The sequence below is a fragment of the Triturus cristatus genome, chromosome 10 (assembly GCF_964204655.1).
Source record: "Triturus cristatus chromosome 10, aTriCri1.1, whole genome shotgun sequence".
Classification (NCBI taxonomy): Eukaryota; Metazoa; Chordata; class Amphibia; order Caudata; family Salamandridae; genus Triturus; species Triturus cristatus.
The window spans coordinates 1,079,181,364-1,079,196,515 of record NC_140593.1 but is presented as its reverse complement, the minus strand read 5'-3'; the positions used below and the strand labels follow the sequence as shown (position 1 = coordinate 1,079,196,515).

Genomic DNA, 15,152 nt, shown 5'->3' with positions numbered 1-15,152 from the left:
TCAGATGTCATGGTAAATATCATATTGTGAATATTGGTGTTCATATATTTAAAGAATTCTCCAAGATCCTTGTCACTGTCTGTCCATATGAGCAGGCAGTCATCAATATATCGACCATAGTACAAGATATATTCATGCCACCTAGCTCCCGATGGGCCCCAGACATGCTCCGCCTCAAACCATCCCATAAAGAGACAGGCAAAAGACGGAGCAAATCTGGAACCCATCGCAGTACCGCAGATCTGTAAGTATCATTCGTTGTTAAAAAGGAAGGCATTATTCTTGAGAATGAGAAGCGACATCTCAATCAGCATCTCAGAATGCTATAACAATTCTACAGGGTGTCGGTACAAAAAGTATTTCAGTGCCTGGATCCCATGTTCATGCAGTATATTTGTATACAATGAGACCACATCCATTGTGACGAATCTCATGCCATGGTCCCATGTAAGGTCATTAAGAATGTTGAGTACATGTTTGGTATCTTAAATATAGGACGGGAGGTTATTCACATATATTTGCAGAAATGTGTCTACAAATTCTGCAATCCTCTCTGTTGGTCCGCCAATTCCAGATATTATAGGCCTACCTGGAGGGGTGATCATGCTTTTGTGAATTTTTGGAAGCGTATACATACAGGGATATCTCGGTTTTTCTGTTTTCAAATAGGAATACTCTTCAAGGGATAAGAGGCCTTGTTCGTGCCATCTGAGTAACTCAGAATTAATCAGCCTCACTATGGCAAACATAGGATTGTTGTCAATTTTTCAATACCAAATCTGATTATTTAGTTGTGATAAAATTTCCATATCATATTTAGATTTATCCATTATGACCACATTTCCTCCCTTGTCAGCCTATCTCACTATAAGGTCCATGTCCTTAGATAAGTCATTAAGGGCTTCACGTTCCTTAAAGGTCATATTACGGGATCTAGGTGTAAATTTATTTGTAATCATATATCTGTCCCACTTGTCTAATTCTATGTTAACCATTTTGTGAAAAAGATCTATATTATTCCCACTAGTAAATTGGGGAGTCCAACGAGACTTGTTCTAAGACCACTATCTATACTCAAATTGGTATCATGTTCTAAATCAGGAGGTACATCAAGAACATTAACAGGTGCACTAGCATCCTCATTCAATGCGTGGTCACATTATATACATCATGGATCGACATATCCCCAGTAACCAGATCACATCTTTTAGGTACAGTAGGCTTAAAATTGTTCTCCAAAAACTTTTTTAATTTCAGATGTCTCACAAATTAAAATACATCGATCTTAACAACAGTTACATCATAAATCCAAGTCGGGCAATAATTCATCCCCTTTTGTAGTGCTGTAATCAGATCTTTAGGTAAGGTTTTACTTGACAAATTAACTACCTGTACATCTTCCACCTGCTCAATATTCATTATCTGTTCTTGTTCCATGACCTCGTATGCACCCTCTCTCTTTCCCTTGTTTCTGCTTCCTCCCCTTTTGCCTCTCTTTGTTTTCCTTTGGTGTCCTGTTTCGGTCTCATCTCGTTCCCCTTGTTGCCCATTCTGATTCGTTGCACTTCCTTTAAAAAAGAATTGTCAGGTAGTGCCACCAAAGGTCCGCTGCTGGAACTAATTATGTCATCAAACTTTTTTGCAAAGGTAAATATTCTGCCATTAGCATAGTCAATTTCATCCCACCTAAGTTTGCGGGCTTTATGTTGTTTGATATCTTCCTCATATTTCACAAGTATTTCCTCTAGAATAGCAAAGTTTTTCTTTGTAGGCTCAGACATATTAAGGTCAGCAATCTCCTTCTCTAGTGTGTCTACTTCCTTAGCTGTTTTCATTAAGCTCTTTTTCTCATATAAGAAGTAAATCTGCTTCTAAATCGTCGTACGTGGGGAAAATCTGTGCCCGCAATCCTCATGGGACCCTGTTCAACTTGATATACTGTTTGAGGGTTGCGCCATCCCACCATTTGGAGATTTCAAATTTCCTAAGTCTCTCTAATCATATGAATTTGGCCTTGAGGCCCTCATTTGGTCTAGGGGCTCCTTGGGTAACTGCTCTATTAACCGGTAACCCAGCATGAAGATTTTTTTAAAGATTCTCTGCGACTTTCTCACGGTCCAGTCTAGAGCTCATTATTTATGTAGTATCCAAAACAAGTTAATTGGAATGCAGCAAAAACCCAAAAAGTCAATGTAACCTAAAACCGTGGCTAGGTATGGAATTTGCGCAAAACCAATGATATTATAGCGATGTAAGTAAATAGCTGAGAAGTGCTCCAGGGAACAAAAAGGGAAACAGCCACCTATGTCCCAATATTCCTTCGTTACTGAGAGTACCCAAAGGATAAACACTAAGGAGAATATTGTTCCTGAGCATAAAACAAGTAAGTATTCAAACATCTAGCATCAAAACCAATCCATTAAAGTTTCAGTCCAATATATAATCAAATTATGTTCTTCTTTATTTTATTTTTCTCTCAAAGCTTCTCCTTGTGGTCATTTGATATTAGTTCACAACAACACATTGGCGTGATTGTCATAGCCAAATGTAGCCGATAGCCAACACGTGTTTCGTCTTGGGTAAGTGGCCCAGCGACTTCCTCAGGGCTACAAAGATAATAAATAGTCCTACATATGAGTTATGGTCACACAGTTCTTTATACAAAAAATCTCGGACAAGCTTCCCAATATGTCTCACATAGAAACCATAAGAGAAAGCAAAGAACTCATAAAAAGCCAACAAAAATCGTGACGGAAAATCAAAACTAGTAGTGCAACCAGAAAAGAGAGAAATGAAGCAGAGCTTCATGAAATGATTAGTAAGGAAAAAGTAAAACAGAATCTAAAAATCCATCCTAAGTGGTCTTTCCGTTCAAACCAAATCGGATTATTTCTTCCTAGTTTAAAATATCCATACAAACCACGAGATGAGATAGAACCTTTTAATTGAATCTAACTGAAGCAAAACGACAGACTAGTGTGATATTTCACCCATGTGAGTATACAGAAAACTCTTAGAGTAATAAGAGCGATAAGGATATATCATAACCAATATTAAAATGTCACTCACCTAAAACAGTTATTGAAAAAATAATTCACCACACCTCAGGTAAAAACTGAATGTGGTCCCATACAGTATGGGTCATATAAGTGCAAATATCTGAAGAGAAAACACGAAATGGCATTAGCATGTATCGTGCTGCCAACCTGCCAGAATCAAAGTTTCAGTCAAGTTCATACAATATTTCATAAAATCTATATGTCCACATTGAATTTTACTTACATATTTCATAACATTCTCAAGATGCCTGAACATCAAACATCAAAGACTTCAGGAAGTATAATAACAACCTGCATTATCATACGTTAATCCTAAAAACATCAACTAGCACATGATGTCCTATAAACATAAACTAAAGATTTTAATATCAATACTTTAAAATATTTTTGAATATTTTTAAGAGAATTACCTCGGTCAGACTATAGCTCCAATCAGGGCATCTTATAGTAAAGGTTAATTATATATCTAAAATAGAAAAAAACTTGCATTAATTAATCACATCATTGTGCAATTCAAAGTGACAGATGTATTCGACCAACATCCTATAAATGAGTCAAACATGTCTTATGTCTTTAAATGAAAGACATGCCTGCCACGGGAAATCAACTCAGCACATCCAATATAAATGTACATACAGGATAAAGACTGAAAACTAGAAACTAAGAAGGCGACCTATACATCTCAACTATATGTTAGTCTCCAATTAACTTGCGAAGTAACTAAGTGATTATCCACCTCGCCAGAGGATATGACGGAATACTGCAATGTACCTAAAACCTATATGGCAGATAGTGCTCCAATCCATATAGCAACACCCCTAACACACTTGTATTTAAGTCTAATCCGCCTCATAGGGCAATAACCAGTACCATGTCTACCTCGTTCTTATATATGAAAACGATCAATTTTCATTCATATAATATGAATGATACAGTAATAAGAGGCTGTAGGCATACTGACATGACCTTTAGGCAATGCTGTTAAAAAATCTTATATATACGAAAAGTCATCCACATTAACAGAGTCCCTTCAGAAATATATCAATGAGACAGATCGGTAAAACACGTTCATGTGAAATTCTCTTACCGAAAGAGGAGAGTACCCCCATCGTCACCGTCACTATCAGTATGTATGAAACCGAACACCTATTTACTTCCGTATTTATATACATGCTCATGAGTCGACGTTCACGTCTTCATTAATTAATTCATATTTACAAGGTGGTGTGAAGGCAAGTTAAGTGGCTTAGCGCCACCTTGTAAATATGGGGAATGGCACAAGCCCACCGGAGCATCAAAAACAGTGATACTCCTGTGGCGAAAGGGGTTTCTAAATATGCCCCATAGTGTAACCTTGCCCACAAGAAGATAGTCGGGTGTTTGCTTGAGGATTCAAGATTGACAAGAAGCAGGAGTACAGAGGGTGTTCTTCTCTTCTTGATGCTGTGGGTCTGGTCCACCAAAAGCATCTATGTACATAAGTCTTCTTTTAACATGCACACTTTGGGGCTTATTTCTGAGAGGCCTATGCCACCGGAGCATCGCTTTTTTGATGCTCCGGGAGTGAAAGCCTCTCAATCATATCTACGAGGGAACGCGAAGCTACCCTGCGTGGCTTAGCTTGGCCTCATAGCTTTGGAGTAAAACAAAGCAGTTATTGTCGCTGTGTAGCCTTACTTTGCGTTAAGGAGACATTCCATGGGCATTGCGGTGGGTGCCCATGCAACGCCCATGGACTTTGGTGCTGCCCCAGATTTACATAATCACGCAAACCAGGCACAGCACCAAAACATTATGCCTCTCCAGAGCAGGCATATATTTCTCCTTGTTTCTCCTCTTTCCATGTGTGCCGAATTCTGTAGCACAAATAGAAAGAGGAAAACGCCTCTGGGAATTGTTTTCGTGCAGAAAGGTGACCCTACCTGCACAAAAACAATTCTGCCTGCAACAGAGGCACCCTTGCACCATGATGTGTGCCAGAGCAGGGGGAAAGGACAGGAATGCACCAGATTTCATAAATACGAAGCATTACTGTACTTTCACATTGACGTAGGGCAGCGCCGCAAGAAGACTTGCGGCGCTGCCCTATGCCAATTCCGCATAAATAAGGCTCTCTGTATCAATAGCTATCTTTGAATATTGTTCCAGATTTGTAACTGAGGTTCCTAGTAATCCCACTTTCCTTTTCTGTATAATGTATGCTATTTAGCCTCCACCAAAAGTATTTTTAATAGAAACTACAAGTTTTTTTTTTCCAGTATAAAAAGTATGAAGCTGTACAAAATGATGCACAATAAAAAATTATTGAAGTACCAAGCTTAAAATAATCAACACTTCTGTCAGAAACAATATTCATTTGCCAGTATGTCATGGTCATCGAGGTCTAACAGTACATCGTGCTCAATGAATTCGTAATATTAACAAAAGCTACTACAATTTACATGCATTGTAGTTAAGAGGATTTACTTAAGTCTTGTGAACAAAATGATGCTTTTCATAATCAGCATATAATTAAACAAATGGAAACATTAGATTATAAATGTATTTATCATCTGGATCCCCTGAACAATTTAGCATAATTTTGAACATCTAAATGAAATTCAAAACGTTGCTTGCGCTCCTTAGCCCTAGGTCAGCGCTACAGAAGTAGCAACTGAATACTGTGTGGAAACACTCCATCGCTTTGTCAGGGGCAAATAAGAGTTTCTCTGTTTGCGCTTCCCTCTAAGTGAACTCTCCACGCTCTGGGACAGGTAAAAATGGAGGGGTATATTTACAAGAATTGCCGCTAAACAGTTTTGACGTTGCTTAGCGGTAATCTTTTTACCGCTGTCTATCACTGAAACCCTTCGCCTTGTTTGCAACTTATTTACAATACGTCGTTACATGGCATTAGGATCAGCTAGCGGCATCAAAAATTGCTGCGTACTTTATCTTCATGGTGATAAAAATCTTGATGCTGGTGTGAAAAAAGTGCCAGCCGGCCGATTAGTGGCAAGAAAACTCACGTCAGTTTGTCGGACATCACTTTTTTTGCGTCTAGCGGGAAAAAAACACAAAAAAATGCCTCAATCCCCAAAATTAAAAAAATACACCTGATTGCCAAGTGAAGCAGTCTGGACCCAGTTTAGCACCAGACAACAACCCCCTTACCCTCCCCCCTCCAACAGCCAGGATGACCAGCCAGAGTCCCAAGGGAAGAGGAAAAGGAAAACCAGATTCAGACAGGAGGAAAATTAGATCCTGTTTGTGGTGGTGACCAAGAATCAACACCAGCTCTTCGTCAGTTACACGGTGTCATTAGGGACCAAAAATGCCATTTGGCAGACCATTGTCATCAATGTGAATTCCGTAGCAGAAGTCAAGAGGACAGTGATCGACTGTAAAAAGTGCTTGCATGATCCCAAGAACAAGATTAAGCAGAAACTGGCCAACAATTGACAGGCAACACTGCAGACTGGAGGTGTGAGTTCAGCGCCAAAGGAGGAGCTTTATGCCTTGGAGGAACAGGTGTCCGCAGTTATCTGTGAGGAGTCGGTGGTGAGAGTAGAGGGACAGGATAGTGCTGACTATGACCAACTACATCAGCAATAGGGTAAGTAACAGCCAGAGACATGGGGGGTGAGTAATATTGTTTCCGTCAATCTACCTATGTCTCATTGCCCACCCACACTGTGCGCAGACCTAAGGCTAGCTATATAGGTACTTGGGGGTACATTCACATGTCCCTTGAGCTGTTGGTATCATTTACAAATACATTGAAAGTCACATGACGGTGGTATAAGGACCTAGTAATCAAGCACACATACATACATACAATGTCAACTGACCAGCCCTGTGTCTTCTAACTCTGAGGCATATTTACAATAAAAATGACGGAGTGCGCGTTAGCCTTTTATGGTTTAACGCAGAGCTCCGCCACTTTTGAAATGCAGGTCTGCACCAGATTTACAACAAGACAGCTTAGTTCTGTGTTTTACCCTGCAATGACACTAAATGTGGCTGCCTAGCACCAACACAGGCACTCTTGCACCATTGTGCAAGGTTGCCTGCATTGTGGTGAATGATTGATTTGTGTGCAGGCAGGGACACCTACCTGAACATAACTAATCAAGCATGGGGTCTTATTTATGAGCCCCTTGCGACACTTTTGCTCTGCCGTTGCGTCACTTTTGCTGACATAGCGGCAGCGTGAATAATGCGCTGCATAGGACCATGGTTACAAAGTGACGCATCTAGGCAGATGCATCACTTTGTAAACCTCTGTGCCAAATTATACCTGCACCAGGTATAATGTATACAGGGTGGCTGTTCCCCCCCAAGAAAGTCTTGTGGAAGTGGTGCAGTGAAATCTATCAGATTCCAATAGAAATAAACCCTCAACTGCAGGAACACCCAGGTCTGTTCAGGGACTGCAGGATACTGGTCTATCCTGATAGTTCTGAGAACCTCCTGAGCATTCCATAGAATAAAATGACCTAAGCACAAATACATTCTGCATATTTAATCATGAATATATACATAATATATTCAATAACTTCAATCCTGCAAGTGGCATTCAATGCCCACTTTGATGGGTATTACTTTGAGTTTTTCTGATTATTATTATTTTGGGGGGAAATATCAGAAAGCGACACGTAAGCATGGCCAGGCACATTTCACATCGCCAGGCAAGCCCCAGACTGCTGGAGATCTAGGGAACAGGATTGTTAGTGCCTTGTTGCACGCTCGAGGCACTGTTTTCACCATAAATGCATTTTTTAAAGAAAACTAGCAATAACATTCAACATATCGAGTTTGCATTGCAACTGGTTTAATTTAATTGAGAACATGACAATAGAGAAAAACACAGATCACCTCTCACCTGAGACACACAGGTGTGTACAGGCAGAAAAGAGACTGAGGATTGAACTCTTAGAGACCCTCAGGTATGCAGAGCCAGAAACATACTGGCCACATATCGGTTATCTGAGACAAACAGATGTGGAAAAGCAGAAACATATGGAGGCAAACGAATGTGTAAAAGCAGAAGCCTACTGGCCATTCCCCTTTCACCTGAAATCCACCGATAAGCAAAGGCAGACACTGTTGGATTTTAGGTCCTGTAATTCTGAATTAAAACTCGGTGTATTTTAATCACATAAGGTCTAGCTAGTTTAATATGGCCTTACCTATCATAAGAGGCATGACATATTAAGGATTTGTGGAGCCCCTGGCAAGATACATTTTTATTAGCTCCTTGTTTGAAATAACAATTTATTACCCCTTTTGGGCTCATTCACTCTCTTGTGATGCCAAGCAATATTGAATTATATGTTAAATCATCGGAAACGGGGATGCATAAAAAAGCTGAAAGCTCAAGATGCCTAGTGTCTGACATCCAAATAGTACTAAAAAAGCTTCAACAAACATTGACAAAGCCATTTATTTTTTAGTTTGGATCTAGATTATTTTGCTTGCAGCATCAACATTTTAGGTGGAATACAGTGTCCAACCATCTTGTTTCTCCCTTTGTATGAAAAACATGGGTAACTTGCTATATGTTTAAAGGACTACTGCATAATGTTAAAATAAGTTGCACACATATCACATGAAACTGTAGTTTTAAGTTACTGAATATTTCAACATAAATATATCTTCCTTCAATGCTATGAGTTCTTGTTGCAATAATGAAAACCAAACCGCTGCTCTGAGCATTTTCACCATTCCATTGGTTAAACTCTAATAGCTTTCTCCTAATTTCTCTTATCTTTCAACTTCTCATCTTTGTATTTGAACACTTCTCTGAATAAACAGTTATCTGTGATTCTATTAAGAGACAAGGGATGACATAGGATACAGGAGATGGATAAAGACATAAACAGAACAATATAGCAAGAGACATGAAATAGAGGAGGAAGAGGATGGAGAAAGGCAATGTAAAAGAAATGTGACGCAGGGAGAGAAGTAAAGTAAACAGAGAAGGGAGATATATCCAGAAGGAAACATAAAGTGAAGTGGAAAGATGAGAATGTCGATAGAGAAAAAGAGGTAGAGAAATAAGTATGGTTCTAGAGTGTGGTAGAAAGAGATAAGGAGAAGGAAATATAGAGAGGGACAGAGGAGCATGTTACTTCATAGAGTGAGGTAGAGAGAGAGGTAATGAGGAAATAAGATAAAATAGAGAGAGTTAAAGGCAGCAAGGGTAGAAGTAAGCAGAGAGGCTTGAGGAAAAACAAAACTATGCAATGTAGAAAAAGAGCAAACTGAGAAGAGGATAGAAAAATGGAATAGAAAAATGGGCCAGAGCAATGTAAGGAAGAGGGAAAAATAGAGAGAGGTGTGAAGGTAGAAAGAGAAATTTGGTGTTGGGCTAAAGTAGGAAGTTGAGAGAAGTGAAATAGAGAAGGACAGGTGAGGTTTATAGAGCAGTAGAAATGTGTAAGATTTTCAATGAGCAAGAAACGGTACAGTAGAGAGATTGACAAATCAGATGAAATAGAGAAGGTGTGTGTGTGAGATAGAGAGAGAGACGAATTGATGATGCAGAAGAAAAGGCTAGAGGTAGAGAAACAGAGGTGGTCGGAAAGGATTAAGATATTTAGAGAGGTTAAGGAAAGGGAACAGAGGTTAAACGAGAGAAAGGGGAGGTGGAGAGGTGATGTAGTGAACTAATAGTAGGAAAAATTGAGAGGTTAGGTAGTGATGGAGAGAGTGGTGGGGTAGAGTGAGGTGCAGTAGTGAGGGAGATGTGAGGTAGGCAGCGAAAAGAGATATGCGAGGGACAGTTGTGAGGAAGAGAAAGATGGGGTGAAGTTTAGAAAAGTAAGGTACTAGAGACATGGAGAGAGATAGTGAGGTGAGGTAAAGACATTGCCCATCTGCAATTTGACTGTATTCATTATTTGCCCACAACTTTTTTGGAAGGGCAAACTTTGTGACAACCTTGTTAAGGAACAAATCAAACATCCAATTTACACACCTCAGAGTGCGCATGAGTATTCCAGAGTGTACAAATCACAATGCTCAAGCAGGAAACATTTTGTGCTATTTGCCAATGGTTGTATGCTAGAATACCTATTGATATTATTGTCAAATTATCGACAACAAAATGCTACTTTATATACATATATCGTAAAGTAAAAATATGTGGATTATAAAATAGTATGTTCTAAAATATCAGAATTTTGATGATAACATTTGTAGATTTATTAACAACTTAAAAGTTTAAAGTTGTAAATAAAAAACAAACATGTTTTAAATAGTTACATCAAAAAATTACTTTTATATGTAACTTTTATAAAAAGTATTTCAAATCTTTAAAGAATAATTTAGAACAAATATATTCAATGTAAGAAATATTATTTTTAAAATATATTTTTTTAAACCTTAGCAGGTAAGTTCTACCAAATAGTTTTCATAGACTTGAATAATTATAAATATGGCTCCACTTTTCCATTTTGATTTTTACAGATATATACAGACAGAAAACAATGTGTTTCCTGTCTGTATTTATTTTTAAAAGTGGGAAAACACAGAAAATTGTGCTTCTTTGAGCGAATCACCCTGCTGCTCTTCATGAATTCCAGGGCAACAGCAGTGCAGCTAGAAAACATGGGAAGTTAGAAACACAGGATTAGTTTTGCTTACATACGAGCATAGGTTAACCTGTAATTGCATATAATGCTAATATTCACCTGTGGGTGTAACGCTTTGTCATATTTGGCTACTATGGGGCATATTTACAAGAACTTAATGCTGCCGTAGCTTCAACTTTTTGACGTTATGGCAGGTTTTTTCCTGCGGTATTTACAACTTGCCACTAACTAAATTAGCAGCAATTTTTTTGTGTAAAGAGGAGTTTTTGAACATCGCCAATTTTGTTTGCATGACTTACCAAAAGTGAGATGCAAGGTAGGCGTTCCTGCATAAAAACTCCTGCAAAACACACAATGCAGCATTTACAAGGAATCCCTAGTACGTCGCAAAAGCAAAAAAACTGGTGCTAAGTTGATATAGCAGCAGTTTTCTAACGTCAACACTTACCTGGTCCTAAAAATGGTGCAAACACACCTGTATATAAGGAAGACAATCCCAGATCATCATTGACAACCTCTACGATGCCATGGAGCTTCTGCTACTTCAACTTGGAGCACCAAGAAGACCACTACCTCAGAGGCAGCGCCCCTGAAGAAAGCGGGTCTACATCCAGAAAATTACTCTCATAGACCTCCGGCCTGATGAGGTCATAGCCCATTACAGGCAAAAAGGTCCTTGAGTCTACGCCTCCTGAAACAGATTGCACGAAGGCTGCAGGCCACATCCCAGCACAGCACAAACAGCCCTCCACAGACAAAGCTACTTGCTGTGCTTCACGTGCTGGCCTCAGGGACACTCCAACCGGCCACCGTAAGAGTAGCCGGAGTTTCCCAGGCATCCTTTTCCAGGTTCCTCCCCACAGTCCTGGATGCCATCATCAGCCTGACACCACAGTATCTACACTTCCCTAACACTGCGCAAGAACAACTCACCAACAAGCAAGGCTTTTATGCCATTGCTGGCTTTCCGCATGTGTTGGGGGCAATGGACTGCACCCATGTGCAACTTGTGCCTCCTGCAGACACTGCACACATCTACAGGAACAGAAAGCACACATACTCAATGAATGTGTAGGCAATAGTCAACCATCATGGTGGGTTCCTGAATGTCGTGGCCAAGTACCCAGGCAGTGTCCATGATTCATTTATCTTCCACCAATATGTCACCAACCAGCGGTTCCAGAATAGCATCTATAGAAATGGACTGCTTGTTGGTAAGAAAAAACTGAACACACCACGCACCTCAAGTCACTCAGCCATGTATGTCAACAGTCTTAAAACGCACATGTAGGAAATTGCATGGTGCATATATTGTTTCTGGGCCAACTGCAATACACCATAATATATTGTCAAATAACAACATATAGCTCCACCAAGGGAGTAGCTTGGAAATTCACTTGCAACCCGCTTTGTCACTCAAGGAATACATATCTTCCAGAACTCAGTGGGCTAAACTTACAAGGAATTAATGCAGCACTGTGCCACAAGCCATCTGGCTGCGCTGTGCTGCATTAAGTCTGAAGCAAAGGGATGCACCATATATACAACAATATGATGGATCACTCTGCTCTCCCCTGCGCTGACATGCACCAACGCTGGAGCCCTTGCACCATGGTGCAAGGGTGCCTCTGTCAGGGGGATGATAGTTTTTGTGCATGAACGGACACCTTCTTCCACAAAAACAATCACAAGTGGTGATTTTCTCTTCCAATGTGTTGTTGCAGAATGCAGCATGCTTAGAAAGAGGAAAAACCACAGAGAATTGAAAACATTTCCTTGTTGCGCATCCCTGCGCCTTCCCTGGTGAGGCGGATCATTCGGATGCATTTTCAGGTTTACGATTTCTCGTAAAGCTGGAAATGTTGCAAAATACATGGGTGTTGTGTGGGAACACCCTCAGCAACACTCATGGCACGCCCCTAACATGCAAATTTATTTTTATTTATGTATTTACTTGAGTTTTATATAGCGCTGGTATCAGAGCGCTTTAAATGAGGAGAGTTCCATAGGTTACAAATTACACATTGTTACAGAAGGTACAACAGTTACATCGTTGGTTCTTGGCGTGTAGAGGGGTAAGGGGGTAATGTAAAAGAGTGAGGGGGGATTAAGCGGGAGTATAGGTATAAGGATAGAGAAAGCAGGCAAGTGGCAAAGTTTCACATTTAAAGGTGCCATATTCCCAAGGAGATCAAAAGCCACGCCAAGCTTCACATGTCCCAGTAAGTAGGAGGCAGCCGGTCACTGTGCTGGTGCGTCACAAAAAGTGACCCACCTGCAGCGCAAGGGGCTTGTAAATAAACCCCATTGAGTTTAACATTAACCATTCAAGTGCCTGTGGTGTCAGTTCCCCTTAGTCCATTGTTTCCCAATGATGGATTTACAGATGTACTTTTTGAGTAATGTGCTAAAAGTGCACATTCAGCAGTGACATTTGATCACTACATACCTCACCTATTTCAAATGTGAATGTCCCAGCAACATTTGAAACAAATCACCTAATCCCATGTGCAGCAGAACCTTTTTCAAGTCATACTTCACCCGGTCCATTCCCTCAACATAATGTTCACCTCCTAGCTTTCGGTATCGCTCATTGTCCACATTTAAATAATCTAATCTGCCTCACAATTATTCATGTATTCCCACTTTGGCTTGTCCAGTCACATGATATACCTCCACACCTTCCATCATGACTTCTTACCTTTGTTTATCAACCTTAGTTTCCCCTCCATTCATTGTTTCTTACTTTGTCTATGCTCATTCCCTTGCCCTTCCACCCATCACTCAGTTCCATGTTAAATCTGAATGTTCTGATATCCAAACTTCTCCGTCTAATTTGTTTTGTTATCCCATTAAATCAGAATTACACTAAGATATGTTTAACTCGATCCATTTTTTGAAGTTGAATTTTTACATCCCGCACACATGTATCATCAAATCATGACCTATGGTGCATGTGCATTCAAGGTCTATCAAGCTTCAAATAACTTTCCTTTCACACTCATTTTCAGTCTGTCATCATTCTGCCCTGCTGTTGCCATGGCTTTGTAACTGACAAAAGGAAATCCACCAAGTGGGTCACCATTTCTAAACCCTCTGATTCACAATCGTAGCCTTATATAAAATGTTGCCACTGTTGTTAAGTTTCTCCTTTGTCCATACAATGCCAGTCCTGCCACAGATGACATTCAAGAATGGGATGTCAAATATATCTGTCACAATCCCCCATGCTCAATCATTTATAGCGTGTGCTAACCTATGCCCTGATTTTGGTCATGGTGACATTCAACAAGAAATTGTGAGTCACAGAAACCAGTTTCATGTGATGAGGGATAGATATCTAGCATGCTGTCATGGTGGAGGACATGGCCATTGTCCCACGGCCTGGACATGTGCAGAAACGACGCTGAGTGTTCCAAATAACAGTAGGTAATCATGTAAGGCGACCAACTAGGAAGGACATCACACACTTTGCAAACAGCAACATTGGCTTCCATGGACAATTTGTCAGCCTGCAACACTCAATATATAGTGAGACCACAACCTCAACATACCTGTTAGATCTGTGGGTCTCTAGTTGGCAGAGGTATACACCTTAGACCAAATAGGGACCCTTGCTTCTAGTCAGGGTACAGGGACACACACGGTAGATAACCCCTGCTCACCCTCTAGGTAGCTTGGCTCGAGCAGACAGGCTTATCCCCAAGGCAATGTGTAAGGTATTTGCACGTAGACACCACAATGGTCCCCCTTCCGTACACCACAAACTTAGACCACACAGGTGAGTTATATCAAAATTAATATATCTTTATCTAGTTTCCGCAGTTGAAATCAAGCATCACAGGTTTACACAATATTCGCTTTCTTGGTTTGGTCGGGATCGTAAGACGATAGTCTCTAGTCTCTTGGGTGATTTGATACTCACTGAGAATGAATCAGTTTGTAGGCTCTTGTTGTTTAGGCAGCTACGTTGCTCCGGCGGTGTCACTGCACTCGTTGTAAAAAGCGCTCCTCGGGCTGTTCGGTGCAAGGTTTCCACAACTCCCTCGACGAGCCCCCAGTGACGATGTCGACGTCACCGGAGTCAGCCACTCACAGCGCGGCTTCGTAGAGCAGGGAAGTACGACTCTTGATCTGCTTCAGGCCTCCGGGTCGCGGCAAGGCACGTGCCGATGAGCACGTCGGTCTTCTTGATGCGGCAACCGGTGTCAGGCCTGGGTCAGCGCGGCACTCTCCAGCAAGACAGAGAGCAGCCAGCCCACTTCACAGGCAGATGTTGAGAAGCTTGGTAGAACAGTCCACGGTCCCTGCGGCACACAGCAGCGCAGGGGGGGACACAGCAGAGTCTTGAGTTTTTGGCAACCTTTCTATCCCTGGGTTGCGAAACAGGAGGCCAGCTCTTCTCAGGCCCTTGGAGATTTGGTTTAAGACACAGCACACAGCAAAGTCTTGTTTAGTCAAGTGGGTAGGGTCAGCACACAGCAAGACCCCTTCTCCTCCTCAGCTTCAGTTGTCC

The 15,152-nt window shown here is 40.8% G+C and overlaps 1 long non-coding RNA gene across 2 annotated transcripts in view; it reads right to left on the bottom strand.

Annotated features, from left to right (window-relative positions):
* The window catches only part of LOC146796594 (uncharacterized), a 201,071-nt gene that overhangs the window by 119,169 nt on the left and 66,750 nt on the right, over nucleotides 1-15,152 (bottom strand). For both annotated transcript variants that reach the window (XR_014969943.1, XR_014969942.1), the window contains exon 3: nucleotides 3,470-3,525. This is a non-coding gene — a long non-coding RNA (uncharacterized LOC146796594). The remainder of the gene's footprint in view (nucleotides 1-3,469; nucleotides 3,526-15,152) is intronic.